The 24,235-nt window shown below is 41.1% G+C and overlaps 1 protein-coding gene across 9 annotated transcripts in view; it reads left to right on the top strand.

The window, feature by feature from the left end:
* Positions 1-24,235, top strand: part of Ipcef1 (interaction protein for cytohesin exchange factors 1) — a 155,265-nt gene that overhangs the window by 3,953 nt on the left and 127,077 nt on the right. For 2 of the 9 annotated variants that reach the window (XM_051164432.1, XM_051164428.1), the window contains exons 1-2: positions 4,487-4,665; positions 10,108-10,187. The exons of 2 other annotated variants lie outside the window; for them this stretch is intronic. The gene's annotated coding sequence lies outside the window, so the exon portion shown is untranslated. Of the gene's footprint in view, positions 1-4,485; positions 4,666-10,107; positions 10,188-24,235 lie in introns of those variants that run through there. 5 more of the 9 variants (XM_051164438.1, XM_051164435.1, XM_051164429.1 and 2 more) reach the window with 5 other exon arrangements.

The following is a 24,235-nucleotide window of genomic DNA, read 5'->3' as shown; positions in this document are numbered from 1 at the left end:
TAGCGTGAAGAGATGAGTCCAGATGCCCAGAACCCATGGAAAAAAGCCAGCCACACGAGTGTGAGCATGCCCAGCCAGTCCAGATGACAATGGAGTGCTTCAGTTTCTGTGAGAGACCTTGTCTCAAAAAATAAGGTAGAGAGTGACAGAAGAAGACTGGACAGCAACCTATGACCTTCACATGTACCTGCTTGCAGAGGTGAGTGCACTGCACACTAATGAGCACACACAAATAAGCATGCACATATACATATGTGCATACACATGCATACACAGAAGTGAAAAAAAAAAACATTATGTTCCTGTCATCTCATTGTGCCACTATGGAGCCTGTTGTTAGAGACTTAACCAAAATAAAGTATTTTAATTTGTAGGTATTGACAGGAATCTCCTGTGTTTTTGTCTTAGAGACCAGTGAATGAGACAGTTGGCAGAGTAAGAAGTGAAGGGCTAAGCAAAGCTTATTGAAGACTCATTTCCTGAATTGACATAGACATAGACCTGTAAGTCATTAAATGGCAAAGTGTTAGCCAAATAAACTCATCCTAAAATTGCTAGAACACAGATGAGGTTTCTTTCCTGAAAACTTAGGTTAAGGTATAGAATAGTATAATTGGTTAACTCTAATGGTATAGCTATAGTTGTCAACTTGACACAACCTAGAACCTTGGGGAAGAGCCTCAGTGAAGGTTTTATACAAGGTTGGCCTGTGAGCCTATGGTGAGACACTGTCTTAAGTCAATTGATCTTGGATAACTCAGCCCATTGTGGGAGGAAGCATTCCCTACCCAGGGGATCCTGACGTACAATCACAGCGAAGAGCTCTAGTAGAGCACATGCAAGTGAGTGAGTGTGTGTGCACATCCATTTCTTTTTGCTCTTGCATGTGGGTATGATGTGACTAAGTTCTCTCAATTGTGTGTCTGTGGTTCCCCTGAAACGACAGACTGTAAACTAGATGTGAACTAAAATAAACCTCTTCTCCCATAAGTTGTAGCTCTGAGCTACAAATGAGGCACTGGACTTCACACTTAAGTTTTCTCCTTTATAAGACCTGAGATCAACAATGTTAACCAATTTGTTTTATTGATTGGATCAAATGAACAAAGAGAATAAGCATTGAAGAACTATGCACTAAAAAAATAGAACTAAAAACAAATTGATCCTTTCTATTCTATTTCATTTTAAAAATCATATACGAGACTCAAGGGGGATGCAAGAGTTCTGTTAGGAATAAAAGATTAGATGTGTGTATGTGTGTGTATGTGTATGTTGTGTCTGTGTGTGTGTGTTTTTGTGTGTGCGTTTGCATGAGTATGTTTGTGTTTGTGTGTGTGTGTGTGTACACATGTAGTAAACTGAATGGTGCCTTTCTCTCAGAAGCACATGATGCTGTGTTATTCCAAGTCCCTTAGAATGTGCTCTTATTTGAATGTCTGATAGTTGCAGATGTAATTAGCCAAATTAAGACAAGGCCACACTGCAGTGGTGTGAGCCTCAGTCTAAGATGATGACCACGTGAAAGCAGATCTGTAGGAAGAATGCCATGTGAGGGTGAGGCCACAGGGCTATGTGAGGATGAGGCCATGGGGCAAAGTGACTCAGCTGCAAGCCATGGAGTGCCAGCCACTCTCAAAGCGGCAAAGAGGTGAGGAAGGTTCTCTTCCCAGGTCTCAGAGGACCCAGAGCCCAGCTGGCACCTATACTCAAGGCTCCTGGCTTCTATAACTGCAAGAGAGTAAGTTTGGGCTGTTTTAGCTACTGGTTTGTGCCATTCTGTCCTCACAGCCCACGGATACCCATAGAGGATAGAGTACGGAACACTAATAATTTCACGTGCCAGTCGTAAGCCCATCTGTATTGCTGGCAAGAACTTCCAGGAACCGGATCCCAAATGACTCATTTCTCTGACTTTAACCTGTGGCATTGGGCCTTAAACAGTAGTCTCAGTTCACCATTGAAAGGGAATGAATAAAGACAAAAACAATGAAACACATTTACAGAATGAAAATTGGGCTATTGTGACAATTGTAAAGGGGATCCTTTCATAAATGGAGCTGGCTAGGAGCCATGGATTGTTACATCACTATGGCCATTGGTTAGACCTAGAACACCAGTCTCTGATTGGGCGGACATTAGTTCTCTCAAGTTGTACATTGTACATTCAAATATTATGAATTGAAAAATGGTGTACTATGATGGCACTTGGTTCCAAATGTAAAATTTTAAATTGTTTATATTTTATGTGTGTGTGTGTGTACCTGAAAATATCGCTATGGTGTGTGTGTGGTCAGAGGACTGGTAGGAGTCAATTTTCTCATTCCATTATGTGAATCCCAGAGACTGATCCAGGTCTTCAAGATTGTCAGCAAGCTCCTTTATTCCCTGAGCCATCCTGTTGGCCTCCAAACCAATAAATAAAGAAATAAAATAAAGAAAATGCAAGGCTCTGATCTAAGCACACGCCTGGTGGAGATCTCCCAACTGATGCATGCTGGATCATTTCAATATATTTTTCTCTTTTCTTCTATAGCTGTTGATCACTCTGAGACCTAAACTTACTTTGGCACTTAATAATGATTTTAGTGACAGCCTCTGCAGCTGGGATTTCCAGTATAGATATTCTTGAGTTCCTCTGTGACATAAGAATCTTGTAAGGTCCCCTTTCAGCAGAATTTAAATTGCCCTACTTCCCTTTATAACACGTACCCTAGCAGAACAACAGATTTTTAATAGAAAAACATCATTGCAGAAAGTTAGTTCATCTAATCTGAGAAAAATGAGAACAATGATTTGCTCTGCCTTCCTCCTTCCCTCCCTCTCTTCTTCCCTCCCTCCTTCGTTCTCTCCCTCCCTCCCTCCCTTCCTTGGTTCCTTCTCTTTTATGTCTCTCTGTCTTCTCCTCTTTCTCTGCTTCCCTCTCTCCTTCCTTCCTCCCACCCTCCCTCCCTTTCTCCCTCCCTTCACCCTTTCTTCCCTCTCTCTGCTTTCTCTTTTTCTTCCCCCCCCCTCCCCTTTATGGAGGTGCTGAGAGCTTAAGCTAGGGTCTTGCATATGTCAGGCAAGCACTCTGCCCTTAAGCTTTATCTCCACATCTCCTCTTTTGCTTTTTGTGGGGGTGGGGTGGGAGAGGGTCTCACTACGTTGCCCAGACTGGCCTTGAGCTCACTATGTAGTTGAGACAGACCTCAAACTAATGTGCGGGGTGGGGCCCACCCCCACCCCTGCCTGCCTCCATCAGGCTGAGCTTCAATTTCTTTGACTTGTAATTAATATTATATACTCCACTTTGAAATATTGAGTGGGAATTTGTGAGTAGATAGATTCTCTCAAGTTTGAACAGGATAGAATTTTTATTTTTCTGTGGTGAAGGAAACTGATTTCTTAAGCATTTTATGTCCTGACAGCTAGTGTTAGAAAGAAACTGAATATCCTGTGTGAAACAGGGTTTCCTTGTGTAGCCCTGGCTGTCCTGGAACGTGATCTGTAGACCATGCTGGCCTACAAATCCAAAGACAGAGAAACAGAGACATCTCAGAAGGGAATCAACTCAAAAAACTCAACATTCATTACTCTGCTAAAATGTACACATGTTCTAGGGAAGGTATCACAATTCACCCAAAAGACACTTGGGGGGCCTATAAAGTTGTGTTTTAAGGAAGAAACCTTGATTTCTTTGTGAAAAAACTGCTTGAAAATGTAAAACCGTATATTTTAGATTCCTTTTGACTATTCTGTTTGGATGGCTCTGACTGGAAATGTTGTAACATTTTTTTTTTAATTTTTTTTTATTTATTTTTTATTTTTTATTTTTATGGACTGCTGGGAGTATATGCAGTTGCACCAATTTCTTAGACCTGGTGGGCGATTCTGTTAAAGTAGAAAATTAATGGTTGTGGCAGGAACAGTGTATTCACTCACTCAGAGTGCAGGTCACTTATGACAACTGTGTTCTTTCCATCCACCAAGAGCCTTGAAGCATGTGACATACAGACTGTATCTTTTAGTGCTGTGTTAGGTCCTAAATCCCAACCTCTCTACACATCTTGACCAAAGAGGTAAGTACTGGGTCTCCTTAGTGAGCAGGAAAGCTCATCATCTTCCTGTAAGTGATGACAGTTCATTCATGAGTACTGAACATTCGCTGAGAGCTTACAGCAGATCTAATATTTCCTGTGGAATGTGTTAGATGTCTCTTTGAAACAGACCAGGCAGAATCACCTTTGCAGTCTCTTTGCAGTCATGTCAATGAACATTGTCTCATTTGGGTCAGATCCTCTGACAGCCACTCTGTCCAAAGCAAGGACCTGAACTTGAACTACTTTGTAAATAAGGTCAGCATCATCCAGCTAGATCTGGGTTTTGCTTTGGAGCGCAGCCTGTGACATTATTTTGCACTTGAATGTTCGACTTGATTAACGAAGCAGGGCAGCTTTGCCTAGGTCCTGGGGACTGGTTGAGTAAGGTTTGAGCTGGGCACTAGAGCGGTACTTGGTTTTACTTTGTGAACACTGACAAACATTCTAAAGTAATGTGCAGATCGGTTGTCTAGAGAGCTGCAGCAGTCCCCCCCGTGGCTGTTCTGAGCTGAGAAGACAGCACAGGGAGATATTGTGGAGTTAGCCTAGCTGAGCCAGGTGACACTCAGCTGCTGTGGACTCCCTGGTGAGTGACTTCACTCTTCAGTTGCTGATCCTGGTGTTAGCTGGGCCCTACATGTGGGTTTTGTTCACTTTACCATTTTGTTTTCACTTACTCTGGAGGTGGTACACAGGAGACCTCCATTCATGGAGAGACTTTTAAGATTGGTGTCTTTATTTTTTCTTCTTTTCTTCTCTTCTCTTTTCCATCCTCCCTCTCTCCTTCCCTTTCTTTTTTCTTTTTATTTCTTTCTGTATATGTAGTATTTGTGTGTCTATGAAAGTACACACACACACACACACACACACACACACACACACTCACACTCACACACACACCCCTAAGATGGCCTGAATTCTGACTGAGTGAATACAATGTTTCGGTTGCAATCATTAATTTTCTACTTTAACAGAACCTCCCACGGTCGGCTAAGAAGTTGACTCAGCGGCATATGCTCCCAGCAGTCCATAAAACTGTTCCAATATTCCCAGGAGTAGCTATTTGTGTCAGTGGATGGACGCCCTCAGGCAGTGAGCTGTCCTGGACATCTCTAGAACTGTTGGGACAGTGACAGCCACTGAGGTGAGGCTTAGAGGAGAGGTAGACAGTAGAGTCTAAGTGAGCAGCTCCCTGTGTCCTCAAAGCACTGTGTAGATTGCCACACCCTCAGAGATGGACACCTTTAATACTGTGCTTATTTCTAAGGGTTAATGACTACTTAATGTCTCTACCTGCTGTCTCCAGGGAAGGCGTAGAAGCTTTATCTCCATTCTCTAATTTCTTGATCAGAAAATTCTAGGAACTACTGTTGCTATTAGCTTGCTGCCTTTCTCTGAAAAGTTAACTGGTTCAGTAACCAGGGATCTGGTAAAGATCTGAGAGAGAGAGTATGGCAAGGATTCCAGCACCAATATTTTGACTCTGGAGTCAGAATTTGTAGCTAGGTCGGTTTGGCCTGAGAGGTCTGTAGTGTACATGAGCTGGCTTGCTTGAGCACCTGACCCTTGATTTTACCTCAATCCACTCTGACAAGATCTAGGCAATGATATTGGTATAGCTTTGTGAGCCTGGGCTCCCTGTATTTCCAGAAGAAAGGAGTGACAAACGCTGGAGTTTCTAGTAGGTGGAATTTCTTATTCTCTCCAAATTTCTCCAGGGTGTTTCTAGAACTGCCTCAAGATCAGATGGTCAAGATATTGTGGGGTATTTGGGGGAGAACACACACACAGATACATATGTACACAGGTATACACACATACGCATGCACACATGCATGCATGTATAAGTATTCACACACATTTTAGGAAGTTCAACTCAAGGCCTCATGCATGCTAAGAAGGTACTCTATGGCTGAGCTACACTCTCAGTCCTGGGCTCTGTAGGTTTTTATTGGCAGCTCTTCCTGGCTCTATGGTACACCCATTTAACAACAAAGTCCACAAATCCCTTGCCTCAAATCTCTCTTAAGCTTCTATCACAGAGTGACAACTTCTCTCAGGCTCAGAGGGCATTCATGTTTTCACTTTGTGTTATACTTAGGGGTCTGCATGAGATGCAGTGGGGAGTGCATTATCATTAGCATAGGAGATGGGAGAGGCTTTGCAGAACATTTGGCTTGACAAAGGAGGCTTTGAAACTCACAGTCGCACAAAATGACCCATATTAGCTTCTTGACATATTAAGCTTAATCAGCCTGGTAACTATTTGTCGTACAGACACTTTCAAAAGAAGGTGAGTTTTTTCAAACGATTAAAAAAAAAAAAAAAAAAAAAAGCGGGTCTGACGCTGCTCAAAGAAATAAGAAAACTCCACAGTTCCTGTGTTTCTGTTGCATGTGCCCGGCATGCTTTTAATGAAAGCCATGACAGGATTCCTTGTAATAACTACAGCTTTTAAATACCACACAAAGGATTTCTTTGTCAAGGTCACCTTTGGCCATTTAGAGTGTAGAAATACTTCGTCAGCCTTCAGGAATAAACAAATTCTTCCACTTCCCGTTGCCCCAAGAAATCAGACGCGATTGAGTTGAGAGAACCGGAAGTTACGAAGCCATCCCCCAGCCCCCACCCTTCCTTGCCACAGCTGAACCTGCTTAAAAGCCTTCAGCGGAGAGAAAGTTCCTGGGTCGGTTTTCACGTTGCATACAATACAATTTCCCTAGGCAGAATGTGAGAAGCTGTAATTCCCTAAATCCTGCTGGTCTGTTCAAAGCGTGTTGTTTCTCAAGCCTTGCTGAGCGGTGGGGGAGTGGCACGGATTGGGTCTCTTTTGGGCCTTTGGTTTTTATTTACTGTTCTCGGCATTTTGCTCTAGTCATTACTGCTCCTGATAATCCCCAGGAGGAGGTAATTGGTGGGAATTATTGAATTTCAAGCTCTTCCAACCCCACACAGTCTTGCTTTTCTCATTTGCTTTTTGCCAGGGGTCTGAGCGTGTGCTCTCTGGGACAGAGGTACGTTTCCGATTTTTACAGATGGAAGCAACAGGTTAGCTGGGCGCTGCTAAGAGCTTTCCGAACTTGGGAGTTAGCTGAAGGAAAGCACACACTTAAAACTGAGACTTGATTTGAACTTAGGTCATTTCGTTCTCTGCTGTCTTGTGCTTTTCATGAGTCTGGGAGCAACTGACCTTTCTAGGCACAAAGCTGGTACCGACTGGTGACCAATCTAGGCTGTAGAAAGTGCTTTGTGTAGAGTTGCTCACGTGGCTAGGTGCCGAAAAACAAGCCTGCCCTTGGTCAGTACTTGAAAGACAACTTTTTACTTCATTTCACCCCTCAGATTGGAACCTGTGCTGACACTTTTCCCCTCATGGCCTGCTGTCTGGGATTGTTTCACATACTAGTCTTCGGGGACGTAGGCTTCGTTGCCCATAAAAGTTTTAATTTTGGCTCTCTCTCATGATGCACTGGTGTTTTGAATATCCTGTTAGTTAATCACCCAGCACTGCCTGAAGTTCAGTGTGATGTGGATTTTCTTCTCTGATCTTGTCTATTTGAGATCCTGTGTGCTTGTTCTACCTGTGTAGACATGGTATGTCTTTCCTTAGTTTGGGGAAATTTTCTTCTATGATTACGTTGAAGAACTGGTCTATGCCATTGACTGGCAATTCTCTTCCCTCGTCTATGCCTATAATTGGAAGGTTTTGGTGTTTTTTAGCATCTCCCACAATTGAAACTGTATGTTCCTTTCCTGTGTTTTTAAACTTTTTTTTTTAATTAAAAATTTTTTTATTTTATTATTATTTTATAAACCACCTTTCTAGCTTGTTTGGTCTAGATCCTCTGCTTTATTGTCATGTCCTCATACTCTGCGTTCTGCATGTTTCGTTCTATTTGTGAGGTTTTCATTTGAGCTGTCTAGTTGAGATACTGGGTTTTTCAATCCTATCTTCGTTTCAGCTTGAGTTCTCGTCAATGTGTCTATCTCCTGATTGAATTCCATTCTTAAGTCCTTAACTGTCTTTACCATTTCTACCAGCCTGTGCTTGTGTTTTCTTAGGCACTTACTCTCCTAAAGCTCTCTCTTCGTGATTTCATTGAGCTCTTTCTTTAAGCTCTTTTGTTGTTATTGGTGTTTTTTTTTTTTTTTTTTTTTTTTTTTTTTTTTTTTTTTGAGACAGAGTCTCACTGTGTAGCTCTGGCTGTGCTGGAACTCACTATGTAGATCAGGTTGGCCTTGATCTCACAGAATCTGCTTGCTTCTGCTTCCCATTTCCTGGGATTAAAATGAGATGTTTTCAGCATTACACCTGTCTATGGCTATTCTTTTAAGTTCCGTGTTCTGGGGTTTATCTAAGCAGTTCTCATTAACAAACATTTCTACAGAACTGGTTGGTTTTGGGGAGAAAACACTGGCTTGATTTTTTTTTTTTTTTTTTATATATTGCTACATTTCATATTTTTCAATGAGATTTGGGCATGCTGATTTCTTTTGTTAGTTCTAAATCTGATACAGACAGAGTGGGTTGGATGGAAAAGTGGACATACAGAAAGGTTAGGCCAGGCTAGACCCTGGAGAAAGATGTGGGACATCTGGTTAGGTGGGGAGGTTGGATGTGACAAAGAAGAGCTATAGGTTTTTTTTTTTTTTTTTTTTAAATAATTTTTTTGAGACAGGGTTTCTCTGTGATTGATTTATTTTTATTTTATGTCCATTTGTGTTTTGCCTGCAAGTATATCTCTGTGAGGGTGTCAGGTCTTGGAGTTATAGACAGTTGTGAGCTGACATGTGGGTGCTGGGAATTGAACCCGGATCCTCTGGAAGAGCAGACAGTGCTCTTAACCACTAAGCCATCTCTCCAGGCCTGTAGTTATTTTAAAAATTTTTATTATTGAGTGGCTTTTGTGTGTGTGTGTGTGTGTGTGTGTGTGTGTGTCTGTCTGTCTGTCTGCAAATGTCTGCTCATACTTATGTGCACACAGGAGTGTGCCTTTGTGGAGGTCAGAGAACAACTGTCAGGCATCAGTTTTCTCCTTTCATCATGGCTCCCAGGGATCAAATCAGGTCACCAGGCTTGAGTGACAAGAACTTCTACCCACCGAGCCTTCTTAGCAGCACCATGTCTACAGTTCTGCCTCCAGAGATTCAACCAACCTTGGATAAAAAATAGTTTTAGAAAAATATGCCTTGATGAATGTATGTTGATTTCTTCTGGGCCTTTAGTGAACAATATAGTAAAAGACCCACTTGCAATGCACTTTCACCATATGAGGCGTTATGTACAGTCTAGAGAGATTTTAAACTTTACAGGAGGATGTGTGTAGGTTCTATGAAAATGATATAATTTTATACAGCAGACTTTAGTAACTGCACATTAGTATCTGATGGAGGTCCTGGAATCAACCTCCCCTCCCCCACGCTCCCCTGCATGGACACCAAGGGGTGACTGTATAGAAATGTACACACACCCATGTGTGTGTTGTGTGTATTCACACACAGTCTTTTCCCTTCCACATGACTCAGATTATTTCACACAGTAACTATCTTCTGATTCTATTTTGACGTTTGCCTTCCAGTAAATGGAAAATCGCCTTCATTGATATTTTCTTCTTTGTTTCTTTGTGCTTGGGGGTGATGGTCTTTTCACATATCTATAAGCCATTTGTTGTTCCTTTCTGTGAACAGCCTTTTTAAGCTCTTTGTCATCTTTTCTACTGGTTTATGGTCTTTTGTAACTGGCCTCTGAGAAGTCTCTATTATGAAGGAAGTGAGCTCACTGTCATGTGTTGAAATACTCCTCCCAGTTGATCACTCCCCTACAGCCACTAACCCTTTTGGAATTTAGGCCTTATGTGTTGCTCAGAAGAGCCTTCTCAACCATAAAAAGAAACTTTAAAAATATGGTAGCTAACATTTATTGAATAAAAATAAACATATCAGGTATAAATTAAGCAACTGTCATGAGTCTCTTACTTAATCTCCCTAGGTTGTATGTCTTAAGTATATTTCTCTGTTTTCTACACAGAGAAACTGGAAGACAGGGTAAATCACCATTCCAGAGAATACTGGCTTGCACTGGTGTCAGGATAAAACTAACCCACATGAGTAAGTGCTATATAACTCTTTTTATTCTAAGATTCCTGTCCTTTTACTATTTTGAGAAAGATATTCTGCTAGAAGAATCTATTGGACATATTCAATATAACCAAGCTTAGCTTCTATCAAAGATGGAAGAGAGAAACCACACCCTAAGTGAAGAACAGACTAGGACCGCTTGTCCTTTAAGAGTTCATAACTGTTGGGAAAGCTGATGTGCATAAGGTTGATGGACATAGCCTTTGCCTTATCCAGGTGCAGCACAGTCACCTAGGACCTAAGGATGCCTTCAAGGCCACAGAACTGAGCCCCAAGGACACCTGAATATTAAGGGATGAGTGCAGCCATGGCAGACTGGTGAGTTTATGGCCAAGTAGAGTTTTCCTTACCAATACGACACTCTTAATTCACTGAAGTAACTTTTATTCATCAGCCCAAACCATTTTTTATCCTCAGGTCTCCCGTTTTGCCTTCATTGATGCATAGAGTCACATAGCAAGTGAGAGGTAGGGAAAATGGCCCGATAGGCAAGATTTTGACAGTTTTATTCTTGCCCAAGCCTGGATAGCTTCATTTTTCTTTCAGTCTAAAACCTTCAGTTGTATAATTTAGAAGTAGCCAATATTGCTTCCAACAAAATGGAAAACTAACATTCTTCACAAAGGAGAATGCCTGTGGAGGAATGTCAATTTAGCCCTTCTAGGTCTGTGTGATCCAGCTGGGATACAAACACGCCTTTAATCCAGGAGGCAGAGGCAAGCAGATCTGAGTTCATGGCCAGCCTGCTATAGAGCAAGTATCAGGTAAAGAAAAGCTTAGGTCCAGGCATGGTGGCACACGCCTTTAATCCCAAACAAAGGTAAAGTTAGTTTGTAGAAGGAAGCTCCATGTTTGAGTGGCAGAAATGGTGACAAATTAGAGAAGATTTGACAGAATGGGAGACGCCCAACTCTCGAGAAGAGAGAGGAAAGGGAAGCTACTTAGGCAGTTTTACAGAGCGAAGAGGCAGTTTTTACCAGGACAGTAACAGAGAGATGGGAGAGAGAGAGAGAGAGAGAGAGAGAGAGAGAGAGAGAGAGAGAGAGAGAGAGAGAGAGAGAGAATGATGAGAGAGAGGAGAGAGAAGCGAGGAGAGAGAGGAGAGAGAGAGAGAGAGAGAGACAGAGAGAGAGAGAGAGAGAGACAGAGAGAGACAGAGAGAGACAGAGAGAGACAGAGAGAGACAGAGAGAGAACTCAGGTGAAGATGGAACCAGCCAGAAAATGAGAAGAAGCCAGAAGAAGAGACTGTTGGAGTTAGAGGCCATTCAGGGGCCAAGAGAGAAGTCAGATTGAGTAAGTCAGCTGGGAGAGGAGTTTGAGCCAGAACAGCTGAATCGAACCAGCCAGCCCAGGGCTCAGAAAGAGCAAATAAATGTGAGCTTATTAAGCAGCAAGTCTCAGAGGTTGAAAGCATTCTAGGTCTAGGTTGGATTGTATGGAGGCTAGAAGCTTCCAGGACTAGGCTTAGGTTAGCAGAGGGAGGCAGTGAGCCTCCCAGACAACAACTGAGACAGGAGAATAAAAGTTACTTTAACAAATGCCGAAGCTCTGTGGTTTTTTTCAAGTGCTAAAATAGGGGATTATTGGGGGTGGGGCAGTCACTAAATGCCATCATTTTATCCCTACCATTAGTATTAGTCTGCTGCTCTGTGATCTTGGGGATACTGTAGCCACATGTAAGAAAATGTATAACTTCCCAAAGAACAATGTTAACAAAATCAATTTCTCTCTCTGTCTCTCTGTCTCTCTGTGTCTCTGTCTCTGTCTCTCTCTCTCTGTTTGTGTGTGTGTGTGTGTGTGCACATACAACTTCAGCTGTTATTCCTCAAGTATCACACAGTTTGCTTTTAAAGAAGGGTCTCTCGAATTTACCCAGAAATTGCAGATTTGGCAAGATTGGCTGGCCAGTGAACCCCAAGGATCCACCTGTTTGTGCTTTCCTTACACTAGGATTTCAGATGTGGGCTCTGGGGATTGAACTCATGCCTCTAGGTGTGCAAGGCAAGCACATTACCACCTGAGGCAGCTCCCCAGCCCAACTTAATTATTTTTAAAGAATGTAATAATTCATCTCTATGCCTATTTCTCTATCTCTGTCTCTGTCTCTGTTTTGTGAATAGCAGTGAACATCTGAATGGCAGTAGATGTACTGAGTTAGTGTTTTTAGTAATACTTTGATTTGCTGAACTGAAGACACAGTAAGTCTCAAAACATGCTGCACTAAAATATATCCTGTCAGAGACTGAGAAGACAAACCATGGCCTGGGAGAGATCCTTGCCAAATACATGTCTGGTAATGAACTGTTGTCCAAAATATGTAACAAGGTCTTTAAACATAAATAATGAAAAAAAAAAAAACCAATCTGATTAATATAGGCCAGACTTCTGAGGAGACAGCTCACCAAGGACAACAGGCAGATTTCATAATGAAGTATTTCGTAAATTGAATTTACAAACTTTGGTGTGGAAACAGAGAAGTTATTCTTCTGGAGTATGTTGCCACCATGATCTGTATAAACCCAGTATTAGTGAGCATATAAATAGTAAGAGATCATGCCTTGCTCTGCTCAAGGGCTGTTTCATATAAACAAGATATCATCATGACCCTCCACTTAAAGGAGTTCTGGGCATCTGGCCAGAGTGCTGGGCAGACATGGCAGGTCTCAGTGACCCCTGTGACTTTGCCTTTCACATTTCCCCCTCACTCAGGCACTTCCAGTCCTTTTCCTGGTCCTCAAATTTATGGAGCCAAATTCCATACAAAAGGATGTTTAAAATAAGATCCAAACAGTTCTCTGAGCCACAATAGATTAATGGCACATTTAAAAACACACCATTTGATAATTTCTGCCATATGTGTACACCCACGCAGCCAGCCATACTTTCTAGAAAATGCATTCTCCCCCTCCGCACCTCTGCCTTTGTGTCCTCAGGGACCCACTGGCCTTTCCATTACTGTGGCTAAGTCTGGATTTTTCCTGGATTTAATGTGTCCTTTTATGTTGGACTTATTCATTCATCATGATGATTTTGAGATTTGCTACTTGAGCAATATCTTGTTACTTATAATATTTTACTGACACAATTGCAGAGTATTGGGTCAAGTAAACTATAATTTCTTTGTTTTTGATTCTTCAAGACAGAGTTTTTCTGTGTAGACCTGGCTATGTAGCCCTGGCTGTCCTGGAACTCACTCTGTAGGCCAGGCTGGCCTTGAACTCATAGAGATCTACTTGCCTCTGCCACCCTGAGTGCTGGGATTAAAGGAATGTGCTACCACTGCCCGGCTTTTTAAAAATTAATTAACTAATTTATTTATTTAATGTTTTCATGTACTCCAGAAGAGGGAATCAGATCTCATTACAGATGGCTGTGAGTCACCATGTGGTTGCTGGGAATTGAACCCAGGACCTTCTGGGAGAACAGCCTCTTAACTGTGAGCCATATCTCCAGCCCCATGATAAAATGTCTTATTTACTTAGTTATGGATACTTAAGTTATGAATACGCATACATCCTTTGATTTCTTCCGGACAAACATCTGGAGAACTGGCTGGCTTGTGATAGGTACTTCAAATTTTACAGACTGCCAAACTCTTCTAAGTGATTGAACTGTCTTGTATTTTTCAGCTAGTAAGTGAGGAATTGAGAGGCTGTAAGTCTTTGTCAGCATCACACACAATCATTTTGGTTTTAATTGTTCTAAAAATTGTGTTGTAACACAATTTGCAGTTCATTTACCCACAGATAGTGTTAAGCATCTTCTTCTATACTCATTTGACATGGCTTTTTTCATACCATGTCTCTGCATATCTTCTAGTTATTTAAAAAAGTAGGTTATATATTTTCTCATCACTATTAAAAGATCTTTATACTCTCTGTATATTCTATGTTTATGTATCCTGGATATTATACATTTATATCCTTTGCAAGTGTTTTCTCCTGGAATGTAGTATATAATTTCTTTCTTTCTTTTTTTTTTTTTTTTTTTTTTTTTTGAGATAGGGTTTCTCTATGTAGCCTTGACTTTCCTGGACTTACTTTGTAGACCTGCCTGGCCTCAAACTCACAGATACCTGCCTGCTTCTGCCTCCCCAAGTGCTGGGATTACAGGCATGTGCCACCATGCCTTGCCTGGCTCTGTCATTTTATTTTCTTAATGTCTTTCCAGAAGGTCTCAAGTTTGATAAAATATCTTGTTTTTATGTTAGTTTTGCAGATTTAGAACCACTGCAAGTTAATTTTGGTTTGTTACTTTTTGTTTGTTTTGAGAGAGGGTCTCATGTAGTACAGGCTATCCTTGAACTCCTATATACTCAAGGATGGCTTTGAAATTCTGATCCTACTGCCTTCACTGCACCGGTTCTAGGACGACAGTTGCACATCACTATACTCGGTATTATGTGGTGGTGAAGATTGACACCAGGGTGTTGTGAAGTTTAGGCAAGCGCTCCACTGACTGAGATACATCCCAGGTCCCAATTTTGTTAATTTTGATATAGACTAAAGTTTAAAATATGGTTTACAGATATCTAATTGTTCCATCACTCTTTATTGAAAACATTATTTTACTACTGAGATATTTTTGTACCTGCCAAAAATCAGTTGATCAAACATGTATGTTCATTTCTCTGTAGGGATCTGTTGCTCTGTTTGTCTGTCTTTATATCACACCATGCTGTTTTGAATACTCAAGCTGTCTGGCAAGGCTTCAGTCATGGCTACAAGTCTACTGTTATTGTTTAAAATCCTTTTATGCACCTTGGTACTTCATAAAACTTTCGGAATCACTTTCCTAGTTTTTGTATAATAAAAGAGGCTGACGGAATTTTGATTGGAGGTTGTGTTGAATGGAGAACAACTTGGAGAGAATTGACACCCAAAGATACTGAATTTCTAACTACCTGGTTCTTGCTAGAGTCTCAGAAGTGTTTTGTATTTTAGTATCAGGATCTTTCATATCTTTTACCAGAATTATCCCTACACTATAGATTTAGGGTATCCTTAGCATTTTATAATTCCTATTTCAATTGTTTGTTGCTAGAATATAGAAATAAAATTAGGATTTAATGTCTTATATCCCAAGACTTTCCTCTTATTTGTTCCTCTTGTTGAAGTTATTTTTATAAAACAGTGTTTGTATCTCTTAGCGTACTTGTTTTTTTTTTTTTTCTTGTGGAAATTGCTTTTTTCTCTTTTATTTATAATAATTTATTCATATTACATACCGCTTGCTATCCCCTCACTCTTCTCTTCCTCTTTCTGTCCTCCCCAGCTCTTCTGCTCTGTTCTCCTCCCCTAGATCTCTGATGGGGGGGCGCCCTCCCCCCCCCACTGTCTGGTCACAGCCTATCAGTTCTCAACAGGGTCTTAGCTTATTTCTTAACCCAGCTATCACTCAAATAATTGAGATTGTTTTATAATACAATGCTTCCCAACACAGTTGTGAGCAGTTTATGTCTATTCTTAATCCTCTATGTTATTTTGTCTTACTCCCAGCAAAATCCCAGTGACACTTGCACACTTGATAGCTTTCCTCAGCTCCACTCCTTCCTCCTGATCTTCCTTGTACCTCTACCTGTGTCTGAATCCCCTGCTGAATGCTCTACTTAGTTTCCTAACTCCCTCCCCCACCCCCACCCCTAACTCCATGGCTGGCAGGAAGTCCAGCCCTATTCTCTCCCCTGCTCATTGATTGGCTGTAAGCTGCTTTATTTGACATATCAGGGTGACAAAAGGGAAGCAGAGTTTGCACAACATTTAGGCAGAAATCAGAATTTAAATTACACAATAACCTTATACCTATATCCTCTGTTTTTTTCTTTTTCTTACCAGTACAGGATTTTTCTATCCAAATGTGGTGCCATCTGCAAAAAAGTGTTTCTTTCCCCTTTCCACACTGTAGGATTTAATTTTCTTTCTTCCCTGCCCCAGTGTAGTGGGTAAGTCCTCTACTATAAGGCCCAGCAGACTCAGGAGAACAGACCCCACTGTTGTTTACCTTAGGAGGTATCATGAGAGTTTTATCATCCTTACTCCAATGTGGTCTGAGGACCAATAATGCCACTTCGCAAACTTTTAAGGGACCATAACTAAGGAAGTAAAGAAATTGGGAGTAACCATTGAGGACATTTGAGTCAGTAGAATAATTGTTTACCTACCAAATCTATGACTCTTTTACACTTTGTTCTCTCCTAAATTTATTTGCACTTTGCAGAGGTCTCAAAATCTGCTGAGTTAGAATTAAAGAGGGGCTGGAGAGGTAGCTCAGCAGGCGAGAGCACCAGCTGCTCTTGCAGAGAACCCAGGTTCAGTTACCAACACACTGACATGACTGCTCATTACTGTCTGTTAACTCCAGTTACATGGAAAAAGAAACCCCATCAACCCATACACACAACATAACAATAAACAAATATTTTTTGGCATGGCCTATGACTGTGTATTTTTTTTATTATTCTATGTGTATAGATGTTTTACCTGTAATGTATGTCTATGTACAACACATGTGCCTGGTGCCCACAGAGGCCAGAGAGGGTGTTGGACCCCCAGGAAATGAAGTTACAGATGGTTGTGAGCCACCATGTGGGTGATGGGAATTGACCGTAAGTCTCCAGAAGTACAGTCGGTGCTCTTAACCACAGAGACTTCTCTCCAGTCAGAAATAAATGAGCCTTAAAGAAATGTATTTGAGTTTTCTGGCTTGCTTTTTCTTCTTCAGAACTTTTAGTCCCAGGTTCTTTGAATTTTTCTGAAGACTTTAGAACTACCTTGCCAATTTCTACTGAAAATGATGGATAGGATTGTGACTGGGAAGAAGTTAAATATAAAGCCCTATCTGGGGAGGAGTTACTCATGAGAAGCAGTTTTTGATCCACAGACATGACTATATCCCTTCATTTATTTAGCTCTTTGATCAGCAGTGTTCAGGGATTTTCAGTATATACGTCTTATTAGCTTTTACAAGGGATGGAAAACTACTAGGAATATAATTGAAATTTTTATGTTGTTTGTCCTATGATGCCCCAAATCCAAAGATGACTTCTGAGAGCATTGTATAGACATATTATAGTTTTCTGCAGGTTTTTTACAAACAATGTCAAAATTCTTCCAGAAGAAAAGTCTTTTCCCTTCTTTAATTCTTTTTTCTTTTCTTTTTTTCTTTTTTTTCTTACCTTATTGCATTGGCTCAAACCACTAGCAAACTTACAGTAGGAGTAATGGATAAGGTATCTTAGCTTTGTTCCCAACCATAGGTGTGTATTTACCATGTCATCACAGATGCAGGGTTACTTGTAACCTTTTTGGTATATAAGCCTTTGATAAGATGACATTGCTTATCTGCATGGACATGCTTTGTTTGCTGTTGATTCAATCATATTGTTTCCTTCCACTCCCCCCCCTTGTTACTACAGTGATTTAGTTAAAACATGTTAAACATGAAATACATTCTATGTAGTTATAATATAATATCTTTCTATGCATTGCAGAACATAATTTGTCAATATTTCATTAAGAATATTTAGAGCTGGCATGACTTTAATCCCAGCACTCTGGAGGCAGAGGCAGGTGGATCACTGTGAGTTTGAGGCCAACTTGGTCTACAAAGGGAGTACAGGACAGCCAAGGCTACCCAGAGAAACTCTGTCTCTAAAAAAGAAAGGAAAAAAAAAAAAAAAAAAAAAAAAAAAAAAAAAAAAAAAAAGAAAGAAAGAAAGAAAGAAAGAAAGAATTTTTGGACCTATATGAGTGATAAATGCATAAGCTTTTCCTTTCTTATAACACCAAGTCAAGTTTTGGTATCAAGGTCTTATTGTTTGCATTTTTAAAAATTGAAGATTATTTCTTCTACCTCTTCAGTTTTAAAAATAAGTTTTCTTCAGTGTATTTGATGTTTATTATGTTTTTTATATGTGTATATACATGTTCCTGTGAATGTGTGTTTTGTATGTGTTCGTGTGTGTGTGTGTGTGTGTGTGTGTGTGTGTGTGTGTGTGTGTGTGTGTGTGTGTAGGCCAGGTATTATTCTTCAGGCATGGTCCACCTCATGTTTTGAGATAGGGCATCTCATTAGTTAGGCTAAATTGGATGGATAGTGCCCCCTGGGTCTGGGACTACAAATATCTGTCACCATGTCCAATTGTTTTCCCCTGGGTTTGAGAGGCTGAGATCAGGTCCTCCTGCGTGCACAGCAAGCACTTTAAGTAGACTGAGATATCCCCTCTACCTTGAGGCTCATCATATTTTACTTCTTTAAAGACTGAGAAAGAAATTTGGACACTCACCTAAATAATTTCCTGGAATTATTTACTACTGTGTTATATACAGTCACAAGTACAAATATTTCACAACATCTATAGATTTTATTCATTCACAAAGTGTAATTGCATGCCTTTCTCTAGAGCCAACAAAGACACTCAGGGTGTCAGAACAATTGTTCACAGGTGCCACTTATTTGTGTGCTTAAGTTCTGGCCGAGAGATAGGCAATAGCCTAGGACATGATTTATTGAGACATCATGAAGAAGAACTTTTCACATTATATCATAAACCAGCGCACCCCCAAACTAAGTGTCTGAACATCTACTGTCAGTGTAACAATTAATGTTCTTAAGAGAATATACAAATTCTCATATGTATTACACTCTTTATTGTAGCTGAGTTTCTAAAGATCCTTGAAGACAAAGCTTTTCTTCAGAGCTGTTGAGGCCAATTGCATTTATTTGGAGCTTATTTTCTTTGATTTTTCTCCAGTCCCCCTTTCTCCAGAGTCTAATGAACTGCAAAGTTGCTAAAAGGAAAGTAAAGAGCAAACATGAAAGAAAACAGCTAGGTTTTGAATTAGACACAGATTGGAAAATTGTCTTTCAAAATAGTTGAAAACAGTCATTTCTTGGATTTCCACTTCTTTGATGCATACAAATTTTGGTCAGCTTCTAGTTTCCATTCTTTCTTACTTCGTTTTGTTATTGCTTGGACAACCACATATGAATAAACATGAGAAATAAGATTTGCATATTGAAACTGAGAACAACAGAACTGAAAGTCAGCTCAAACCAATTTACTCTGAATTAGTGTCGTGAAAGGCATATTGTCATGTCTAAACTATGTATTCTATTTGTGTTTAAACAAATGCATGAATCAAAAACACCACTGGCTTCTTCAATTAGGAGAGAGTTATAACAAATATTTATATTCGGATTTGAACTTTTGGAGACTAAGGAATGATGATAAAGCCTCGTAAAAGCCAAGGATTTCCTTTGTCAAAGGCCCATGCTTAAGGCACTCCTTTGGCATATAGGCCGGATGCCAAGCAGTTGCTACCAGCAGCAAGAATGCCCCAATTCGACCTTGTTGAGCCCAAAGTGTCACCCCCCAAAAACCAGTATTGCTTTTTGAGGCTGCTTAAAATACAAACACAATATTCTTTCCCTTTGCGTCACAATTGAGCTTTGTGTTTTTAACACACAGATTGAAAGTAAGACTCAAAACATCCTATGACGAAGCTTGGAAAGTAATCAGTCCGCTGAGCAGGCGGAACCCTGGAGCACGGGAGCTGAGAAGGGGGCAGGCCCGGAGGGGCCTGTTCTGTTTCCTTTACATAGAAAACGCACCAGAACGAGAGGGGAAACAATGTTTTTGTACAAATAAATTAAGAAAAATGCCTAGTTGGCACATTTCTTTCTTATTATGATGAGAAACAGACGCAGGCGCTGCTAAAACCTGTCAAATATGAACTGCCGTGGAGCCCGAGCATGCGCGTAAAGATTTAACTAGGAAAACAGTCACACAAGGGCTTCTCGGGAATAACCTGGGAAACAGGAAGCCACAAATTACAGGTCTGAAATTTACCATGCACGGTTTTATGAGTTCAGCTAAGCAGAACCAAATGAGGAGACTGGACGCTTTATAAATAGCTCATGATTTTGAGTACAGGAGAAAAGGGAAGGCTGAGGAAGGAAGCTAGCATACCTCATTCCTGTTCCGATCAGGGCATCCAATTATAGGCAGAGAACCAAGGGTGACGTCATAGGAATTTAGGTATACACTTGCAGTTCAGGTGTATTCGTCATGACCTCATGCAGGGAGGCGTGATAGGGATCAATGTTTATCTTCAGCTAGAGTCTAAAGCTGGTTAACATGGCAAAGTCAGGTCTGTTGATTCATCCTGGACAATAAGGGGGAGGTGACTTGTCTGACACATACACGTGCACACACGTGGACACACATGGACACATATGTATAGGCACACACACAGGCATACAGGGATATACACGTACACACGTACACCCTCATGTACACACACACTGCTCACACTCCGGGTGTTGGATACAGTCTTAGGGTTCAGATGATGGATTAGACTTTTGTTTATGGGTTGAGCAGAGGGGAAGGTGTTAGTGACACCAACTGTGTGTTCTATGCAAACATTGTGCTGTTAAGTAGAAGCGCGCTGTAGCTGAAGGTGGAAATGAAAGCCAACTGTGGGTTTGTCATCTGAGACTTCTCTTCTGGAGAAATGTTTCTTCATTTTCAAAACAATGTTCTGTGATCATCTTCTGTGCTTGACATTACATCATCAAGCTATAGTCTTCCTGCAGTGACATGCATGAGCCATGCATGTGGCTAAGTTTTGGCAAGTGGGCATTTATGGAACCTGCGTGCTCACCAAGAAAGAATACTTCTCTTTGTGCCCATTACAGTTGCCTATGTCACCTCTTCCTCTTACCACAGGGGACCAGAGTTCTGATTTTCCCTCAGTACCGTAGTCCTGAGTGGCCCATAGCCTCATGCTGCTGTCATCTCTGCGCGTGTGCTCTTAGGTATCTGGCTTCTTGGCTCGCTGCAACTTAAATCATTGCATGGATTATCGATAGGAGCTGCCTCCCATTTTCACCGTGTTCTTTCTTATCAATCTGTCACATCATCTGTTTCTCTTAATGGACATTTTGGTGCTTCTAGTGGTAGCACAAGCGTGTGTGTGTGTGTGTGTGTGTGTGTGCGTGTGTGTGTATGTGTGTGTGTGTGTGCGTGTGTGTGTGTGTGTGCGTGTGTTTCTCTCATGAGTAGGCAGGACAGGACTGATATCACAAGGTGTTTGATGTTTATGAGACCCCCCCTTGAACATTCAAAATAATAGTTGTAAGCATTTTACACTCCCATGCGAAATGTGTAAGAGAGCATTAGAGAGGATTAGAGAGAGCGTTTGCTGCCCAAGCATAAGGACCTGAGCTTGGCTTGCAGCATTTGCTTAGGAAATAGAGGCAAGAGGATCACGGGGTGGGGGGGGTGGGGGAGGGGGAGGGCCCTCAGGGGATGGGGGGGGGGCGGGGGAGGGTGGGATGTCTTGCTGGCTGCGAGCCTAGCTCTGGTGAGAGACCCTGTCTCAAGGCAGCAAGACAGAGAGTAAGAAGGCAGAATACTTTCTCCTTTGGCCTCTCCCTGAGGTCAAGAACTAGAAATGAAAGGCTAGTTAAACAGAGTGAAGATGTCTGAAAGAGTTGGCAGAGAGTGAGAGTCATTCATAAATGGTTTATTTTTCTTTTTATATATTTGTCTCTGATTTAAAATATCAAACCATGCAAAATGGCACAAAAAAGTAAGTAAAAACCACATTTGAGTTTCTTTCTTCCCAAGGTTGACCACCTCCAACCTTTTGAGGTTTTTCTTTCCCAGACCCACCTTAATTTATAAAGCACTGCAGATTCCCACACAAAGCTACACAAACACTGTAAGAAATACCGTGTGTGCTCTCTTACACGCACATGCAGGCACATGCCTCAACAGACACACAGAGACAGACACACATACACACACATGCACATATAGAGACAGGCAGAAACAGATACACACACATACACACATGCACACACGTGCGCGTGCAGACAGACAAACAGAGACAAACACGCAAACATGCATGCACATGCACACACAGAGGTTTAAGAATGGTGGTTGCTTTGTCTTACCAACAACCTTGCCACTAAATTGCCTGTGTGGTTCTCTCTCTCCCCCCCCCCCCCATGTATTTTCTCCTCATTACTGAATTCCGTTTCATATCCCTATTATTGTAAAGTACTATTTAGGTTACTGGCTCAGGTTTTTGTTTGTTTGTTTGTTTGTTTGTTTTTGTTTTGTTTTGTTTTCTGAGACAGGGTTTTTCTGTGTAGCCTTAGGTTGTCCTGGAGCTCACTCTTTAGGCCAGGCTGGCCTCCAGCTCACAGAGATGCTTCTACCTCTACCTCCCTGAGTGCTGGGATTAAAGGTGTGCGCCACCACACCCGGCTTACTGGCTCAGTTTTAATCAGCAGACTTATTATTTCGTCGGTGAAAGTGGTTTTTAAATGTTATTTTATGTTTATAAGTGGTTCTTTTTTTTTTTTTTTGCCAGTGTCTATAGAGTGTAAGGTCCCCTGTAACTGCAGTGACAGACAGTTATAAACCATCCTGTCAATGCTGGGAATCAAACCTTCATCCTCTGGAAGAGCAGCCAGGATGCTTAACTGCTGAGCCATCTCTTTAGCCCCTGGTTGGTGAGAAAGTCTTTGTGTTTTCTGAATACATATTCTTTGTCTGAACCTATATAGAATTTTCCACAGGAAGTGTCTCATGTGGGACTTTCTTGTTGTATGAGTGTCACTTTGGTGAGCAGATCACTGTCTTTCCTTCTCCCCTGACATGCTCTTGTACTTCTGTTGACAGTTGTAATCTGACGGCGCATGTGCTTAGGACTCTTTCCCTTCAGTTCTGATATAAGAAGCATAGCCTACTCTGATGCTCACTCAATCTGGATTATTCTAGCTTTGGTAGAGAGCATCAGCTTTTCTTAGCCATACTTTACAGTTTTTTACAACAGTTTTTAGTACTTTGCTAGATTTACCAAAAATCATAAAATGCTTATGTTTTTTTGGTGGTATTGTTAAGGGGGTTATTTGAAATCTCACTTCCCATTTGTTCCTTTGTATTAGGTAAAAATATTATTTTGTAGCATTATTGTTACAAAATTCCTTTGTTAGTTGAATAGAGTGCAGGCTTCTTTGGGTTTTTCTAAGTTGATGTACTAGTTACTTTGTTGCTGCAATAAAATATCTGATCAAGGCAATTTAAGGAGGGAGCAGTTTGTATTGGCTCACAGTTGAGGGGGAGACAGTCCATCATGGGGGGGAGGAAGGTAGGAGGGAGTGGGGAGCAGCTGGTCATGTTGGCCCAAATCAAGAAACAGAGAAAAGTGGACATTGGTGTTCAGTTCACTTTTCTTGCTTTATGAAGTCTAGAATTGCACCCTATGAAATGGTATTACCCACATCTAGGGTAGATCTTTCCACTCCAATTTATCTAATCTATATAGTCTCTCACAGACACAGTTGGGTTTGCCACAGATACACTCAGGTTTGTCTGTGGTGATTCTATATCCTAGATTCAAGTTGAGAACCAATGTTAACTATCATAGTCCATAATTTTTTGTGTGTGAATAAAAGCAGTATTAGTTTGCTTAGGGTTGTTTCTTCCTGTCCTAACCTTTCCTCCATTCCCCCCTTCCTTCCTTCCTTCTTTTTCTACCTCTCTTCTCTTCCTTCTCCTTTTCCCTGCTTTGTTGGAGGGTCTGAACCCAGGATGTTGTGTTTGCTAGGCATACCCCAATCCTAATTAACATATTTTATGGACTCTTCTTTTACATTTGCACTGGCTGTATCTCCAAAACAATTCTGTGCTGGTTCCCAAGCAGTGTTGCTGACTCAGTGGGTGAATGGCCAGTCTTGCACCATTCAGTACAATGTGGGATGGGGTTTTAGTGATGTCATTTTTCAGGTTGTAGGAAGTTTTCAAGCTTATAATTTTCTGTGATCCCATTACATTTTTTTATTAATTTATTCTTGTTACATCTCAATGTTTATCCCACGCTTGTATCCTCCCATTCTTCCCTCCCTCCCATTTTCCCATTATTCCCCTTCCCTATGACTGTTCCTGAGGGGGATTACCTCCCCCTGTATATGCTCATAGGGTATCAAGTCTCTTCTTGGCAA

The sequence above is a fragment of the Acomys russatus genome, chromosome 21 (assembly GCF_903995435.1).
Source record: "Acomys russatus chromosome 21, mAcoRus1.1, whole genome shotgun sequence".
Lineage (NCBI taxonomy): Eukaryota > Metazoa > Chordata > Mammalia > Rodentia > Muridae > Acomys > Acomys russatus.
This window is presented reverse-complemented; position numbering and strand designations above follow the sequence as displayed.